We start from the raw sequence: 15,652 nt of genomic DNA, 5'->3' as shown, positions 1-15,652 counted from the left end.
TTGTGCTGGAATGAGGCATGGGTTGGTGATATGTGGCATCCAAGTGTCCTTAGTGTGTCTGTGCAATTTACTTAGGGTGAAAAAAGGTTAATATCAAAAAAGCTTTCATTTTTTTTCCTGAGAAAGGACTAGACTAAAGGGAAGCTGTAAAGTGCCCAGCTGCTACTAACTAATTCCTTCTCTGATCCTGTTTTTACCCTCTGTCCTCCCTCCCTGCAAGGAATAAATAGTAAATATATACTTTCACCACCTAAATACAAAGCTATAATTTTATTATAGTGACATTTATTTATCCCACTAACTGATCATTCTAGTGTCAGATATGGAGGGTTAATACTAAGCTCCTTTGAGGAAATTGTTGGACTGGCCGTTTGATAAAAAACATACACACTGTAGCTTCAAGAAATTAACAGGTAGAATATTAGGAAATGTGGCCCATTTATTTCAATTGAGAAGCATTCATTACACAGTGCAAACAGTTCTTTGGTAAATTTACTGATTATAATAAAAATAACAAAGACTGCTTTTGGTAACAGTTTTAAAAAGTAAATAAATATGCACAATTTGTAACATATTACAACAATATTCTCACAGTGGATACTGAGGAAATGATCATCCAGCCATTGGTCACTGTTTCAGAAATGTTAATATGGGTGCTGAATCTGTAGACACTGTAATAAAAGTAAATTTATACAATTCTTGATAGCTTATTACATTTAAAATTGCTGGTGAAGATCTGCTTTTTCTTTGTTTTATGTTTATAGAAAATAACTCAGGATGACAGTGGTATAAGCATTTCAAGAGTTATTCCAGAATCTTTTTATATACTGTATGAATAAACACTGAACAAAGAACAACAGATATTCACTTTATTCTGTGGCAGGGAGCAGGGGAATGAGATACATGATACTGTTATATAGTGTATAAATGGAAAAGCTCTTCTGCTATGATCTGAAATTCTAAGAATATTTAATTCATAAAAACTTGGGAGGAAGTATAAAATTAATAATCCATTGGAAGCACCTTTTTTTACTGGTCTACATAACCATATACATACTTAAATTATGATATTTGATTTGTTTCTGCAAGCCTTTCTCTTGAGGAATTCTTATTGTAGTTCAATGGGAGTTCTATGTGCATAGGGTTTCCAGGGTGACTGTGTGATTTGGACTCTCAAGAAAACAGAACACAGTACTAGAGTATCAAAAAAGGGGAAGGAATGTGAAGCCCTGGATAACATAGGATACTCAAACATGCTTTCCACACAGTTTCTAAAAATATTGAAACAGGTTATATAAGTCAAAACGTTATATATATAAAAATCAAATGAAATCTTCAAAATATAAATGGTAGTACCTCATGTACCTCTAACATACATCTTTGCTTAACACACCACTCACATGTACATATTACTCTTACTACACTGTCAAACAAGTCATTGTATGTAAGCTTGTAATATATACCGAAGTTTGAAAGCAGTGTCATAGTATGTAGTTTATCAAATTATAGAACATTAAAGCTACTAACCAGGGAAATTATGTGCCAAAATATTATAGTGGAAATGGCACTATTGCTATAGATTAGCTATTACACGCAAATGTGATTTACTATGCAAATTAAGTCTTTGCATAATTTGAAAAGACTTACAAGTTTACATGTTGCTTGTCTCTCTCACCAACAGAAGTTGGTCCAGTAAAAAGATATTACCTCACCCACTTTGTCTCTCTAATTTTTACATTTGTGCAGATTTCATTAATCCCTAAGTCCCTGATTCCTAAATCCTAACAATTAACTCAGAATCCAGAGAATTCAATAACTTCAGTAGGAGTTCTGCATTAGGACTGCAGGACTGAGCCCTGAACTGTAGGAAATTAGGGATTTTTTCAGAAGATGCACTAGAAATGAAAAACAAAACTGTAAAATGAGGTATGATAGTTGTCTTTCACTGAACGTAATAATATATGGCTGTTAAAAAGGTGAAAAATTGGTGTGCTAACGCATACACTGCATTGACATAGACGTATATTCTATAATGCTAAAAAATGAATTATGTGAGCAGTAAAGTTCATTGGAGGATCATTTTTAACATGAGTCATACAAAGGGACTCAGATACAAGTATGCATGTACTAGCTGAAAAATGAAGAAAACCTATAAACTCAAATACCTTGTCAGAAAAAAACAGAAAGGAGTAGTCAATCCACAATTAATGATAAATGCTTCATTTTGATTGTTCTTTTCATAAACAATCAGTGCCATAATATACTCAGGAACATATGTCTACTGACAATATGTACAATGGATCAGTAGCTATCTTTGTATGCAAAATGGCATGTGACGTTTTCACATTTTCAAAACAGGGCCTTAGTAACTATACATGTGAGCACGTCTGAGATGGAGAGAAGCATGCTTGCAAACTGGACTTTGGATGGTCACTTTACATTGATTTAAAATAAATGAATCTAAGAAGTAGCCAAGCAATTACATATATTTTGACAAAAATTATTATATTAATTTTAATATCAAAGGCTACTTATGAGTCATGTACTGCTTCCTAAAGTGAGGAATAACATTCAAGGAACACTGTCAAACACTTTTTTGTAATACACATTGTTTTACTACCTTCCTAGAAATTTGATGTTTGTTTCTCTTTCCCTAGCAATTTTATGCTTTTCAATTTGTCAAACACTGATTAATTTTCCTCTTCTATTAAAGAGAGGTTGAAATGCAATAGATTTGACTTTTTTTTTTTTTAACTTCATTGTCTCTATACTGGCATAATTGACTGAGCAATCCAAATGCACAGATGGCTTGCAGAAATTGGCCTTGTATTAGCACGGCTCTGAAGATAGTTTTTATTAAGCTTTTATTTTAGCTTTTCCTCTTCTGACTTTATTAGTAGAGCACTGAACATCAAGTCATACTGATACTGAAAAAGTAAATATTTTAAAAGAAAAAGTAAATATTTTTATTGTGCTTATTTCTCATAAATGGGAGATGTTCTGATTTTATAATGTAAACATTTTAAGGTAAATCAGTTTGAGTGCCTAAAACTACTTGACAGTGTCCTTTTAAAGTAGCACCAGATTCAGTTTCCTAACCTGAGAATCTTAACACAAAATTATCTTCACCTGTTTATTTCCCTTTCAACATTTTTGCATTGTGGTTTTATTTTATGGGCAACTAATAAAATAATACATCATCTTATACTGTTACAGCACCATTAGAATGTTTGTCATGTAAAATCTTGATTCTTGCTGTTGTTTTAAGCTTCTGGTTACCTGTATTTGCCATCAGCAGGCATCGTTATGATTTGAAGAGGACACATCTGAAATTCTTAGAAGAGATTTATGGCTTCTTTTCATTGCTAATAGTTTGTTTTAAACAGACTGGACAGCAAACTCCTTTGACTTTCACTGGTGTAGAGCAATCAGTTGGTGGACATGATTCTACAAACAGGTAATCTGACCAACCTGTATTAGCACAAATATAACACATTATTTAGCTTTCTTACAAAATAAAATATATGATATTTACATTATTCAGGAATGTATTCTCAGACATTCTTTCTAAGGTTTTGGCTACTGGGACAAATTCTGAATGTATCATCGTTTGTTTTGAGAAGTTTTTTTTAAATTTGCATCTAGAAGAAAACACCTTGTATGGCAATTTTTTTTAATGGCAGTTTGCTCTAACACTCTTTCTTCCCCTCTCTCACAGTCTCATCTCTTAAGCGTCAGTCCATACCTGCCCCTCCTATCCTCTTCTCCCCTACCTTGCTCCTCTCATTTACACTTCCCTTCAATGTCCTCTCTCCTTTCACATTTTTTTTCCATGTAGCTTATCACTTCTTAACCAAACCCATCTAAAAAACAGATGGAACTAACATGAAAATAGGTTTAAATTCAATAAGGACAAATGCAAACTTCACTTAGAAAGGAACAATCAGTTGCACACATACAAAATGGGAAATGACTGCCCAGGAAGGAGTGCTGTGGAAAGGGATCTGAGGGTCATAGTGGAACACAAGCTTAAATATGGGTCAATAGTACAACAATGTTGTAAAAAAAGCGAACATCATTCTGGGATGTATTAGCAGGAGTGTTGTAAGCAAGACACAAGAAGTAATTCTTTCACTGTACTCTGTGCTGATTAGGCTTCAACTGGAGTATTGTGTCCAGTTCTGGGTGCCACATTTCAGGAAGGATGTGGACTAATTGGAGAAAGTCCAGAGAAGAGCAACAAAAATTATTAAAGGTCTAAAAAAAAAAAAATGACCTCCAAGGGAAGATTGAAGAAATTGGGTTTGTTTATTCTGGAGAAGAGAAGACTAAGGGAACTTGATAACAGTTTTCAAGTACATAAAAAATTGTTACAAGGAGGGGAGAAAAAATTATTCTCCTTAACCTCTGAGGATAGGACAAGAAGCAATAGACTTCAATAGCACCAAGGGCAGTTTAGGTTGAACATTAGGAAAAACTTTAACTGCACTGGGATAAATTGCCTAGGGAGGTTGTGGAATCTCCATCATCAGATTTTTAAGAGCAGGCTACACGAATACCTGCCAAGGATGGTCTAGATAATACTTAGCTCCCATGAGTGCCAGGGACTGAACTAGATGACCTCTCAAGATCCCTTCCAGGCCTACGATTCTATGACCTTGTGCTGCATATTATTATTAACTCTGCTTGTGTGTTATACTCCTTTATCCCATCATGTGTCTGTCTTGCCTATTTAGACCAGGGTGGGAAACCTACGGCCCGTGGGCCAGATCTGACCCACCAGCCGTTTTAATCCGGCCCTCGATCTCCCACTGGGGAGCGTGGCTTGACCCGCTCTGGCCCTCCAGCCAGGGAGCAGGGTCGGGGGCCACGCCATGCATCTCCTGGAAGCAGCGGCATGGCCTCCCCTCCAGCTCCTACACATAGGGGCAGCCAGGGGCCTCTGCTCTGCACACTGCCCCGACCCAAGTGCCACCCCTGCAGCTCCCATTTGCCGGGAACTGCAGTCAATGGGAACTGCAGGGGTGGTGCCTGCGGACGGGGCACCGTGCAGAACCACCGGGCTATGCCTCATGTAGGAGCCGGAGAAAGGACATGCCTCTGCTTCCGCGAGACGCTTGAGGTAAGCGCTGCCCGGAGCCTGCACCCCGGAGCTTCTCCCCGTGCCCCCAGCCCTGATCCCCCTCCTGCCCTCAGAACACCTCGATCCCAGCTCAGAACACCCTCCTGCACTCCAAACCCCTCATCTCTAGCCCCACCCCAGAGTCTGCAGCCCCAGCAGGAGCCATCACCCCATTCCCCCGCCCCAGCCCAGACCCCCCCTCACACTCTGAACCCCTCATTTCTGACCCCACCCTAGAGCCCTCACCCCCTCCTGTACCCCAACCCCAATTTTGTGAGCATTCATGGCATTCATACAATTTCTATTCTCAGATGTGGCCCTCGGGCCAAAAAGTTTGCCCACCCCTGATTTAGACTAAGTTCTTATCTACTATTCTGTGTTTGTATAGCACTTAGCACAATGGGGCTATATTCTTGCTTGGTCCTTAGGCTTACCAAACTAAACATGATTAATAATACAATTTAAAGGTTATATATCGATTTATCATCTAAAATTCACTCATAAAGTTCAGGGATCCCACAAAGCCAAAGTTTTTTCTTCCTACATTATATTATTTTATTTCTTTCACTAAAGATAAAAAAAAGGGAAATATTAACATTTTGGTATATGAGGTTTTACCAATTTTTATGTTTTTTAAGAGGCTGCTTTTGGAAAGGCTTCTTGTGGGCCTCCCCCTTTTTACCCACAATTTTGCAAGTACCATTTAGCACCAGCCAAATGATGGAAATTAGGTTATGTAGATGTCTAATTATTAGATTTGTAAGTACTGTTAGATAGATGGATGTCTGAATGGTGTCAATTTCCCCAGCAACTAACTGCAGGTACAGATTGAATCAACAATGACGAGAACCTACAAAATTGTGGGTACAACATCATCAGAGGCTGCATCTCAAAAACAAATCATAGTATGTCCTAAACACTGAAAATGAAGTCCAGCACTCACTTTGCATTCACACATGGTACAACGGTCCCTTTTCCAGGTTTCATTGTTGGAGTGTGATTTACCCTTTTCATCAGTGCAATCAGTTCTACTGAGACGTGATTCCAGTTTCTTTATCTGAAGACGGAAAATACGTAAGTTATTAACTGAACCAAAGTAAAGCTTTTCCTGTTTAAGGTACGTACTCTCTCCTTAACCTTATATACAATCCCCTAACAACATTCATATGGTTCATCTGGCTGATTACTCAGTTTTAGATCTGGTCAAATATAATGGAGATTTGGCGTGGTGAAATGTTTCACTTCATTTATTACAGATTTAGCAAAACTTTTGCTGAAACACAGCAGACCACAGGCTGCTCTGACTCTCCCCAGTTCCAGAAGATAGAGAGGCACAACCCTCAGGAGGTCTGCCTCTCCACCCCCCAGATCCAGGGTATGGAGAAGTCCAGAGCCAGGGCACTCTGCTTCCCCCCCCCACATTCCCAACTCCAGGTGATGTGGCAAGGGAGTGTACCTGGAGAGCCCGTGTTCTGCAGCACTACTCAGCTGTTAGAAGGACACAATTTAGAGCCCACCCAGGTATCTTTTAGGCCTTATCCACACTGGCAGCAGCATGTAGGATACCAGCACTATACGTGTAGCTACATGCTGCAGTGAAAAACATGCTGCGTCCACATGCAATGCTTAGGTACACTTGTCAATGAAAGGCTCTGGTGATGGGGAAAGGCTCCAGCAGTGGGATACTACACTGCTAAAAATAGCTATGTAGACAGTAGAGGCACTGCTTGGGGGTGAAGAGAACCATTCCCTAAGGTTCTGGCATGTCTGTACTCTACTTGCCTAAGCAGTGCCTCGCAATTGACTGTTTATACCTGTGCTAGGCTACGTGCAGAGTATTTACTGTACACGCCACCATACGATTTGTGCAGTGTAGACAAACCCTTAACTGCACCTGTAGTAGAACCAGCCCAAAGACAGTCTCTCGTTTGGGGAATGGAAATGCTGAATGCAGCTTGGCCAGCCCATAGTATCCTCTCTCAAAAGGGTAGTTTGCTCCTGAATGACAGTCACAGCATAATTCTGGTTTCCTCAGTATTGTAGCCACATGTCAAAGTTATACCACTTACATTAAGATGGACTTATTAACAAGTATCTTTTATAACAAAGATTAAATTACCATCTAAAGAGAACATTTTAATTTTCAGAGGATTTTTTTAAAGTTTTAGTCGGGTGCTCCAGGAACTAATGCAACAACTAAATTGGATGATGGTGACTTGCTACTGGTTAGAGAGTGTTTGTGTGAGTGTAAAAGTAATTACTGATACAAAATATTAAATCAAAGTTAAACCATAAATGGCCAAGAGTGGTTTTATTTTTCCAAATAATGTTTACATTTTGGAGAACAATTGCGCAGCCAGTTCTACTGATGGAAATATGACACCTCCTTACGGCATTTTTAATTTGCCAGAGTTTGAGATAAGAAGGTCCATTTACATGATACCAAACCTCTTCCATACCAATTTTTGTATTACAAAAGAAGAGTTTAGAGTTTATATATTGGGAAATATATACTCATCCTTAGAGACTACACTTGCATGTAGAATGATGACAGTAAGGTTGAAAATATATGCCAATGTCATCTGAATTTATACTTTTTGGGCTCCAATTTACAAATTATGTATGGCTGTACAGTTCATACCCAAATCCAAACTTGTCCAAAGCTGTAAGATGTTCAGATCTAGAGTTCTGATTTAGACCTAAACTATATATATAAACTATATCATGCTTGTGATATAATAAAGTGAAAATTCCAAATGGGTGGATTTCCTTTTGCAGTGTAATTTGTACCTGAATTTTGGTCATTCAACTCCAAGTTTGAGTAGCTGAATGACCTAGGTTGTAGATACACACTGTGGGTATAAATTGCACTTGCGAACAGGGAGGTCAAACTACAGTCCAGACAAATATATGCTTAGAAATAACTAACGTATCCAATACATTAATGTGGAGTTACTTTTGAAGGAACTTCAATCCTTATGACCAATTTAGGGAGTTCTCTGATATGTAAAAGATCTTGTGCATAAATATTAACTTTTTTAAGTGGCTACTATTATGGCTACTTTAGTTAGTCTGATTATTAAGAGATTTAATTTAAGTCACACTGTAAAAGTCTTTTAAAAAAAGATCTGAATCGTGGGTATAATTATTTACAATTTCAATTTGGCACATACCACATTATTTCATAACAATTGCATAGTTTATCACAGATACGGCTCAATCAACAGTTTTTACTCAGATGCACACCATAAACCCAGATTCTATAAATTCCAGGTCTTAAACACTATAAAAGAATGAAGGAAAAAGCTAATTCCATAAACAGTTTCATACATACATGGAATGCATTGCTTACACAAGGTTTTGGTGACAGAAATCAACAAAGACAAACTGTATAATCTTTGTTTTAAATAAGATTAACAAAATATGCAAAAATAAACAATAATATGTACACTATGTTCTGTGTTTCATTTTGTCAAAAGATTACAAAATAAATTTTGGATTGAGGAATGCTAAGGGAAGGATCAATATCTTGTAAATATGCTGTTTAAAGTTAAAATGATTTAAATTAAATTTAAGATTAGAAAATATTCATTATATCTTCCTACCTGATTTCTGAGACCTGTAATGGTCTTTTGCATTTCTAAAACAATTCTCTGAAGTCATCACCACAGGTAATTTTATATGTTCATCAGATGCTGAAGTGGCATTATTAAATGTTTACCCTGTTTTGTAGAACTGCAACAAGAGGAAAATAGATCAGGATATTCACCCAATAAATTTTCACTAGACAGGCTATTTGCATAGGGGCTATCCAAAATATAAATTATGAATAAATTAAGTATAGGCAGCTGCTTGTATGAGTTTTATGAAGCACAACAGAACACCAGTGCCATTGTAGCAGGATATGGGCTCAGGATCAGGGTACATTAATGTATTACTCCTTTTACCAGCAGGGACAGGAAGTTTTGAGGACAGAATGCATCAGTCTTAAAAGTGTTATGTCTACTATGTTAGGGGACAGAAAAAGTTGTTAGTCAATACCATTTTCATGGCAGTGTCTACTATTCACAGAGAAAATAACTAGTGAAGCAGTTAAGCTAAACATCCAACAATAAGCCAGAATGGAAGAATACTACTTATTTATTGTAATCAGCATTGTGTTTGGACTCACTTTAAGTTTCTTCCCATGAATAGACATCAGAAAAAGCATCTATGCTTAAATCTCAGTCTTTGAAAATGGAAAAAGTTGGTTTACTTGCCTGTTTCCAATTTAATAAGCATTTGAAGTCAATAGTGCTTTCACTGTACAGAATAATTTAGAGCCACTTGTCTATTGCCTATTGTAATTGACATCTGGCAGCCCTTACATTCCAAAATCTTTTTAATCAGTTCAATCTTCAATGAAAATATTGTGTAAAGTCATCAGAGGAAAATGGACATATTCACTATTAATCATATCTAAATAGATTTCATATAACATTAAGTAAAATAGAGATAGTATTAATTATTAAACCATTTTTTACATCAAGTATGAATACAGCCCTTGCATCCTACCGGTATATGTAATTTCTACATCTCTCTCTTACCAATCTAGAAAATTCCTTCCTATTGATATTTCTGTTAGAACTGTAAAGTTCAAAAGATTCTCTTGTTACCAGGGTAGGAGAAACTGATGTTTTCTTTTGACTTTCATTTTTATGGGACTTAACTTCTTTATAGCTTTATAAATATGTGACAAAGAACTTTTGCCTGTATATTATTGTTTATGCTATGGAAATTTGGAAAAGTTGGTAAAAGTTCACTTGGGAAGGAGAACCATAATCTTCAATGCTCTGCTACTTCAGGACAACAACAGTCAAAGTGAAAGTTACAGTGTTTGTTGAACATTTTTGATTCCTACTCCTACTTTGATTCCTTAGTGTTATTAAATATATAAGTTGTTAAATGGCTGAAATGTTGTGCAACAAATTCACGCCTGGTGTAGCTTCATAGCTCTCAGTGGAGTTATTCCACACATGAATTTTGTTCAGTGTTGTTATAATTCATATAGAAGCAGCAATAAATGTTTTGTTTGCCGTAAGAACACGATTTTTTGTGCATAGCCTTGCATTTTACTAATGCAAAATTTGCCAGCAGAGCTCAGATTTGTCTGATTGAGTCACCATTAAAGCATTCCAGTTCACTCATTTCATAATACTCACACGAAGTAAGCCAAGTAAACACTCTCTGAGTTGTTACCTTATATGAGCTTCCAAGCATATCCTGACTTCTCTTTGCCTTCTAGATTATAACTTCTTTGGAGGCAGGGACTATCTTCATCTTGAGTCTATATAGCACTTGAGGTTCTTGTCAGTGCATAACACTATTATTAGGACCCTGGAGTATGCTGTACTCATTAAGTCAAGATGCAACTTTTACTTCAAGGATATCTTTTTCTTTGCATCTATTATAACATAGCAAGAGGTCTCTATACCAAACAATTACCGGATTAAATTAAACATTTTTAACCCTTTCTCCTCAAGTCATATTTACACAATTATGGTCAGTAAAAGGACCTGAGCTAGAGCCATACTGATATAAAATAAAAGGTAATGGTGGGATACATTCTCCTTAAGGGTTCTATACTTTTGGAATCTGATTCCCATAGCATCCCTAGTTTATCATCTTCAAGAAGCCTATGCAAGCCCATCTTTTCTCCCTGGCTCAGGAGTGGGGGGAATTTATGGGGCTAGAAAATGGAAAACCACAATAGTGGATATTCTGTTGGAGCAATTACATTTTTGTTAGTTATTTGCTGGGGCCACAATTTTATGTTCTGGCAGCAATGAGGAAAGATAGTTTATTTAATGTGTATGTTATATATATTTAAAGAGATTGTCAAGGGAACCGAGAACCAGGGGTAGGCACATTTTCGTGGTTATAAAAATAAAATAAATAAATACACTGCAAATTCCTGTCTATACTTTGTTCATGTTATATAAGAGTTGATCAAGTTGGCATACAACTATACACTATATATGCAAAGTGTGGTCACACTACACATTTTGTCCTACCCAGTATTCTCGTTTCATAAGAAGAGCTTCCAACTGACCCTGAGGGAGAAAGGTGTCCTGGAGAAGGCTGGGATCACTCTCCTGGCTCACTCACTTTCGGGCTTGAGAATGAAATGAATCGAAGGGCCCTGAACAGTGGCTTGATCCAAATTTTACTTTTAAAATCTGAGGTCTTGGTAGCAGAAATGTTGTATTAGCTAAAGTGCAAGGCCCTTCATACATACTAGCCTACCTGTAAACATGTAACTGGATACTTCAGATTCATAAACCAGTTCTGTGAAAGCTACAGTCTGGTCATCCTTACATTTGTGGTGATGAAAAAATAAGGAGTGTACAGATTCTTAAGCATTGTTTGGAGAGAGCATTAATGTGTAACACAGTCGGTTATACTCTGGCATAGATTTTGGTAGTCAAAATAATTTTGTCCCAACTGTTTTGAGGCTCTGGTTGAGAAAGATACAATGTCTTAGGTTTATACATATACACACAAATAAATAGTCTGTGACAAAATGTATGTAAAAGCTTGTTTCTTTCAGAATCTGAGAGGATTCCAACATCTCTGTGGGAGAGTGAGCAGATGAACTCCTCTATTGCTGAACTAGTTATAATAATTTTTCATCCTCAAAAGGTGCCTATGAGGGTGAGATTCTTGAGAAACTGTCTGGGCTGTGATCACATCCGAGAGAGAGTTATACTTGAAGAATATAATATTCTTAATTCTCAGCTTAATATCTAAATCACAGGGTACCTGGGACACAAGGAACACAATTTCTAGACAAAAAGGAGACAAGATGGAATCTTATTATGCAAGGGCATGAAGACCCTCCTTTCTTGTAGATCTGGAGATATGAACACACTAGGACAGATTCTCCCTTTCCAAGTTCCAGATGCTGGACTAGATTCTGGCTGCTACTGCTGGTTTGAGAATTCCTCTGGAAGGGGACACTTGATATCATAAAACAGGTGACACTGGTTCTACACCAATTGTACTAAGGTGTGTGTCAGGGCAGGGAAAGGGCACATCTAGATGGAGAAGAGCCCATCTCTACTCCGCCAGTTCACAGCTAGCATAGGGTCCCCTACAGTACCCAGTTTTCATAAACCAGAGCAGAACCTATTCTGCTGTAACTTATATCAGTGCTAGCACAACTTGAGGATCAAGAAGCCATAACCAAAACTCTTCTCTCCCCGATTCCCGCACTGAATGGATTTTGGCATGAGAGAATCTAGCCCATTATTACTGATTTCAATGCTACTGCCCCAATATTTGCCCTGCTCTGGCTTCTAAGCAAGTTCCTAGACACTGAGGTGGGGGCAAATATGATCTATAGTCCTGCTTGTATCACTTTGGGGACCAGCAGGACGTGTGGGCATTCCAGGCAAACAGATGCTGTTATTGATGGATGCAGTAAGGACCCAAATTTTTCTGCCGCTTTTTCCTTACATTTCACGTTTCTTCTGAGGGAAAACAAACAAGACTGGGGGTTTAAGTGTTATTGTTTCACATGTTGATGGTCTTAGAAAAATTAGAGCTGGAAGATAAACCAAAGCAGAACATGGACGAAAGTTGACAACACAACTGTCGCATTCATTTTGCTTTTGCACATTTAGAAGCATCAGAGTGAAAGGCCAATCAATCCCAGACGGACTGGAGACTGCCAAAACCTAATGTGCATTTGCAGAAAATATTCCATTTTCCTCCACCTTACACAAAAACAAAACAAAACACCCTTTTTCATATCTTAGTACAAAATCCTTACCTCACTGTTGGGCATTTTCATTTTCTTTAAGGGCTTGTCTCTGAAAGCTATAATCAAGAGAACGTTCTTCCCCGGAAGTGATATGAAAATGCATTAAACTGCCCTCTAGTTCTACAGTCTGAAATAAGACAACAAATTATATGTTGGAAATTAAACTATAAATTGATAGTTTTATGACAATAATAATTGTAAATTAATAATATATTTTAAAAAAAAACTACAGAATTAAATCCTCTTTCCTCCAATATGGCTTCTTATGGAAGTTTTTTCTTTTCTTTAATTAAATCTTGTGATTTTTAAAAAACATATTGTCTCTTTAACTATATTCACTCTTCCATAAATTATCAGATCTTCACACCTCCTTGTACAATTCAAAATCTATATCTGCTTCATGAAGTCTACAATTTTGTTTATAGTGTAGTATACTCTGAACAGGTGCTTGCTAAACAAAAATGGCATTCATCAGATCTTCTTGTATCTATTCAATGACAAGTTTTTTAAACTATTTGTTGCTTCTATTGGCTTATCACAGTCAACAGAGATTGAGAGAGCAAGAGAGATCCTTCAGAACCTCTCTTTATTAAAAAGATCTGAAATCAGAATTCTGGTTACTAGTAATGCAAAAGAAGAACTTTTCAAAGCCCAGGTTTGAGTTGCAGCATTAGAAGCTAGAAAATGGAAAAAATGGTGATTTCCTTGTCAAAATGACCTCTACCAAGTCTGAATATCTGCAAATACTGGAGGCAGTTCAGTTTTGTCCATAAAGCTCCAGAACATAGCATGCCCTTTCTTTTCTGTCTCTAGATAAGATCTTGCAAAGTTAAAAGGAAAATACTCAATCCAAATATACATTTCTTAACACTAATCTCTTATCCATACATGAACTGTAGACGTGCCCACCAAAGAGGCCAGTGTAGAAGCACCTAAAGGAAGGAAGTAATCAGATAACTAATTTTAATTGTAGGTCATAAGCTCTCTCTCGGTGCGAGATATCTGGGAAGCAATGAGCATCAAAGAAGAAATAGGAGTGAGAGCTATGTACGAGAGAGAAGAAGAAGAATCCCCTCCTTTCCTTAAAATTAACACAGGTTACTTAGGGACCTACATGTGGTACACCTTCCTGCAGAAGTATGCTTCTGCAAAGGAATGGTGGTCAGTCTCAGACACCTTTGTAAAACTGTGGATAGAGAATCAGGTTGCAACTTTATAAATTTCATCTGGACTGGCTAAAGCCCTTTCTGCCCAGGATGCTACTCTGAAATGAATGCAGTGTATTTTGATCACATCAGATCAATTTGTCTGTGCCTGAATATGCTCCACATTTGAGCTGACTGTATACAGATGATTTGAATATTCACAGACCAGGCATTTAGGGTGGAAGGAAATAAAAAGCTGATGTTTTCCTGAACTGCTCAGTTATATAAAGGTATATTTAAACGCACTTCTCATATCTATCATGTGTCTTTTTCATTGGGTGTTGAGGCTAAGGGGAAAACAAGGAAAGAATATATTTCCCCCTCCAACCCATTCAAAGCACTGCTGCTAGGCTCATCTTCCTGGCTCATCGATCCAAACACATCCTTTCTTTGTTGCATCTGGCTCTAAGTTCCCTGTAAGCTGCTCGGCCACGCAGCTGCCTGTCAAGCACCGTGCAGGCGCTCAGGGCTGCAGGGGGGAGATGCCCCCCCCTCCAGTCCTCTCCGAATGTGCTGTGGCCAGGGGACAGGTGTCCCAGCCCAGCCCGGCTCTGAATGTGCCACAGCTGGGGGACAGGCGCCCCTTTCCCTGCCCCAACCCAGCCTGACCCAGACCTGCCATGGGCGGGGGACAGTCATCTCTCCCCCCTCACACAGCCCAGGTGCTACTGTGGGGGGAGAGAGCAGGGAGGCGGGGGGAGGAGAGTGAGAGTCCTCTCTCTCCACCATAGCCCCAGGGAGCCCCACTGCACCTCACATCCCTCATCCCCAGCGGGAGCCCTCAACCTCCTGCACCCCAACCCTCTGCCCCAGCCCTGAGTCCCCTCCGGCACCTGAACCCTCATCCCCAGCCTCACCCCAGAGCCCGCACCCCAGCCAGACCCCTCACCCCCCTCTGCACCCCAACCCTCTTCCCCAGCCCTGAGCCCCTTATCTCTGGTCCCAACCCAGAGCCTGTCCCCCCCAGCCAGAACCCTCACCCCCCTGCACCGAACCCCCTCCCACACTCCAAACCCCTCAGCCCCACTCCCGCCACATGAATTTTGTTATGTGCACCAATATGGATGTGATGTGTCACACATCATGTCCATATTGGTGCACATAATAAAATTCATTCCGCACATGGGTGGGAAAAATTAGAGGGAACACTGATCTGGCTTCCAATTTTTTAATACATCAAACTCAAGCTCTTCATCTTTGCCTTTTTAGGCCCTTTACCATTTAGCCCACCCCATCTATTGGATCTGTTAGCTCCTTGATTGTCACTCCCCACATGCCCTTGGACAACAGAGCCAACATCAATTGCCCACTTGTCCATTTCTCCCTTAAGCATCTTTCTACTTTCATCCATGTTGTCCGCGACACATGAGAAAAATTTCTTGCCAAAATTGGCCACATCAGCCATGCCTACAAATCATTCCCATGTCACAGGGAAGGAAAAGGACTTTAGTGGCTGCATTTTGTATGAACTGAGGAGGGACATGTATGTATGGGAGGCCACAGAGGAAGATGTTACAGTAT

At 38.7% G+C, this 15,652-nt stretch overlaps 1 protein-coding gene and 1 pseudogene across 1 annotated transcript in view; both read right to left on the bottom strand.

Annotated features, from left to right (window-relative positions):
- Nucleotides 1-419: 419 nt before the first annotated feature.
- On the bottom strand, nucleotides 420-15,536 carry LOC119852656 (annotated as a pseudogene).
- PXDN (peroxidasin) overlaps nucleotides 8,767-15,652 on the bottom strand; it is a 141,440-nt gene continuing 134,554 nt past the window's right edge. Inside the window, exons 20-21 of the mRNA XM_043510316.1 lie at nucleotides 12,936-13,053; nucleotides 8,767-8,857 (exon numbers count right to left, since the gene is read on the bottom strand). The gene's annotated coding sequence lies outside the window, so the exon portion shown is untranslated. The remainder of the gene's footprint in view (nucleotides 8,858-12,935; nucleotides 13,054-15,652) is intronic.

The sequence above is a fragment of the Dermochelys coriacea genome, chromosome 3 (genome assembly GCF_009764565.3).
Source record: "Dermochelys coriacea isolate rDerCor1 chromosome 3, rDerCor1.pri.v4, whole genome shotgun sequence".
In the NCBI taxonomy this organism is placed as follows: Eukaryota; Metazoa; Chordata; order Testudines; family Dermochelyidae; genus Dermochelys; species Dermochelys coriacea.
This window is presented reverse-complemented; position numbering and strand designations above follow the sequence as displayed.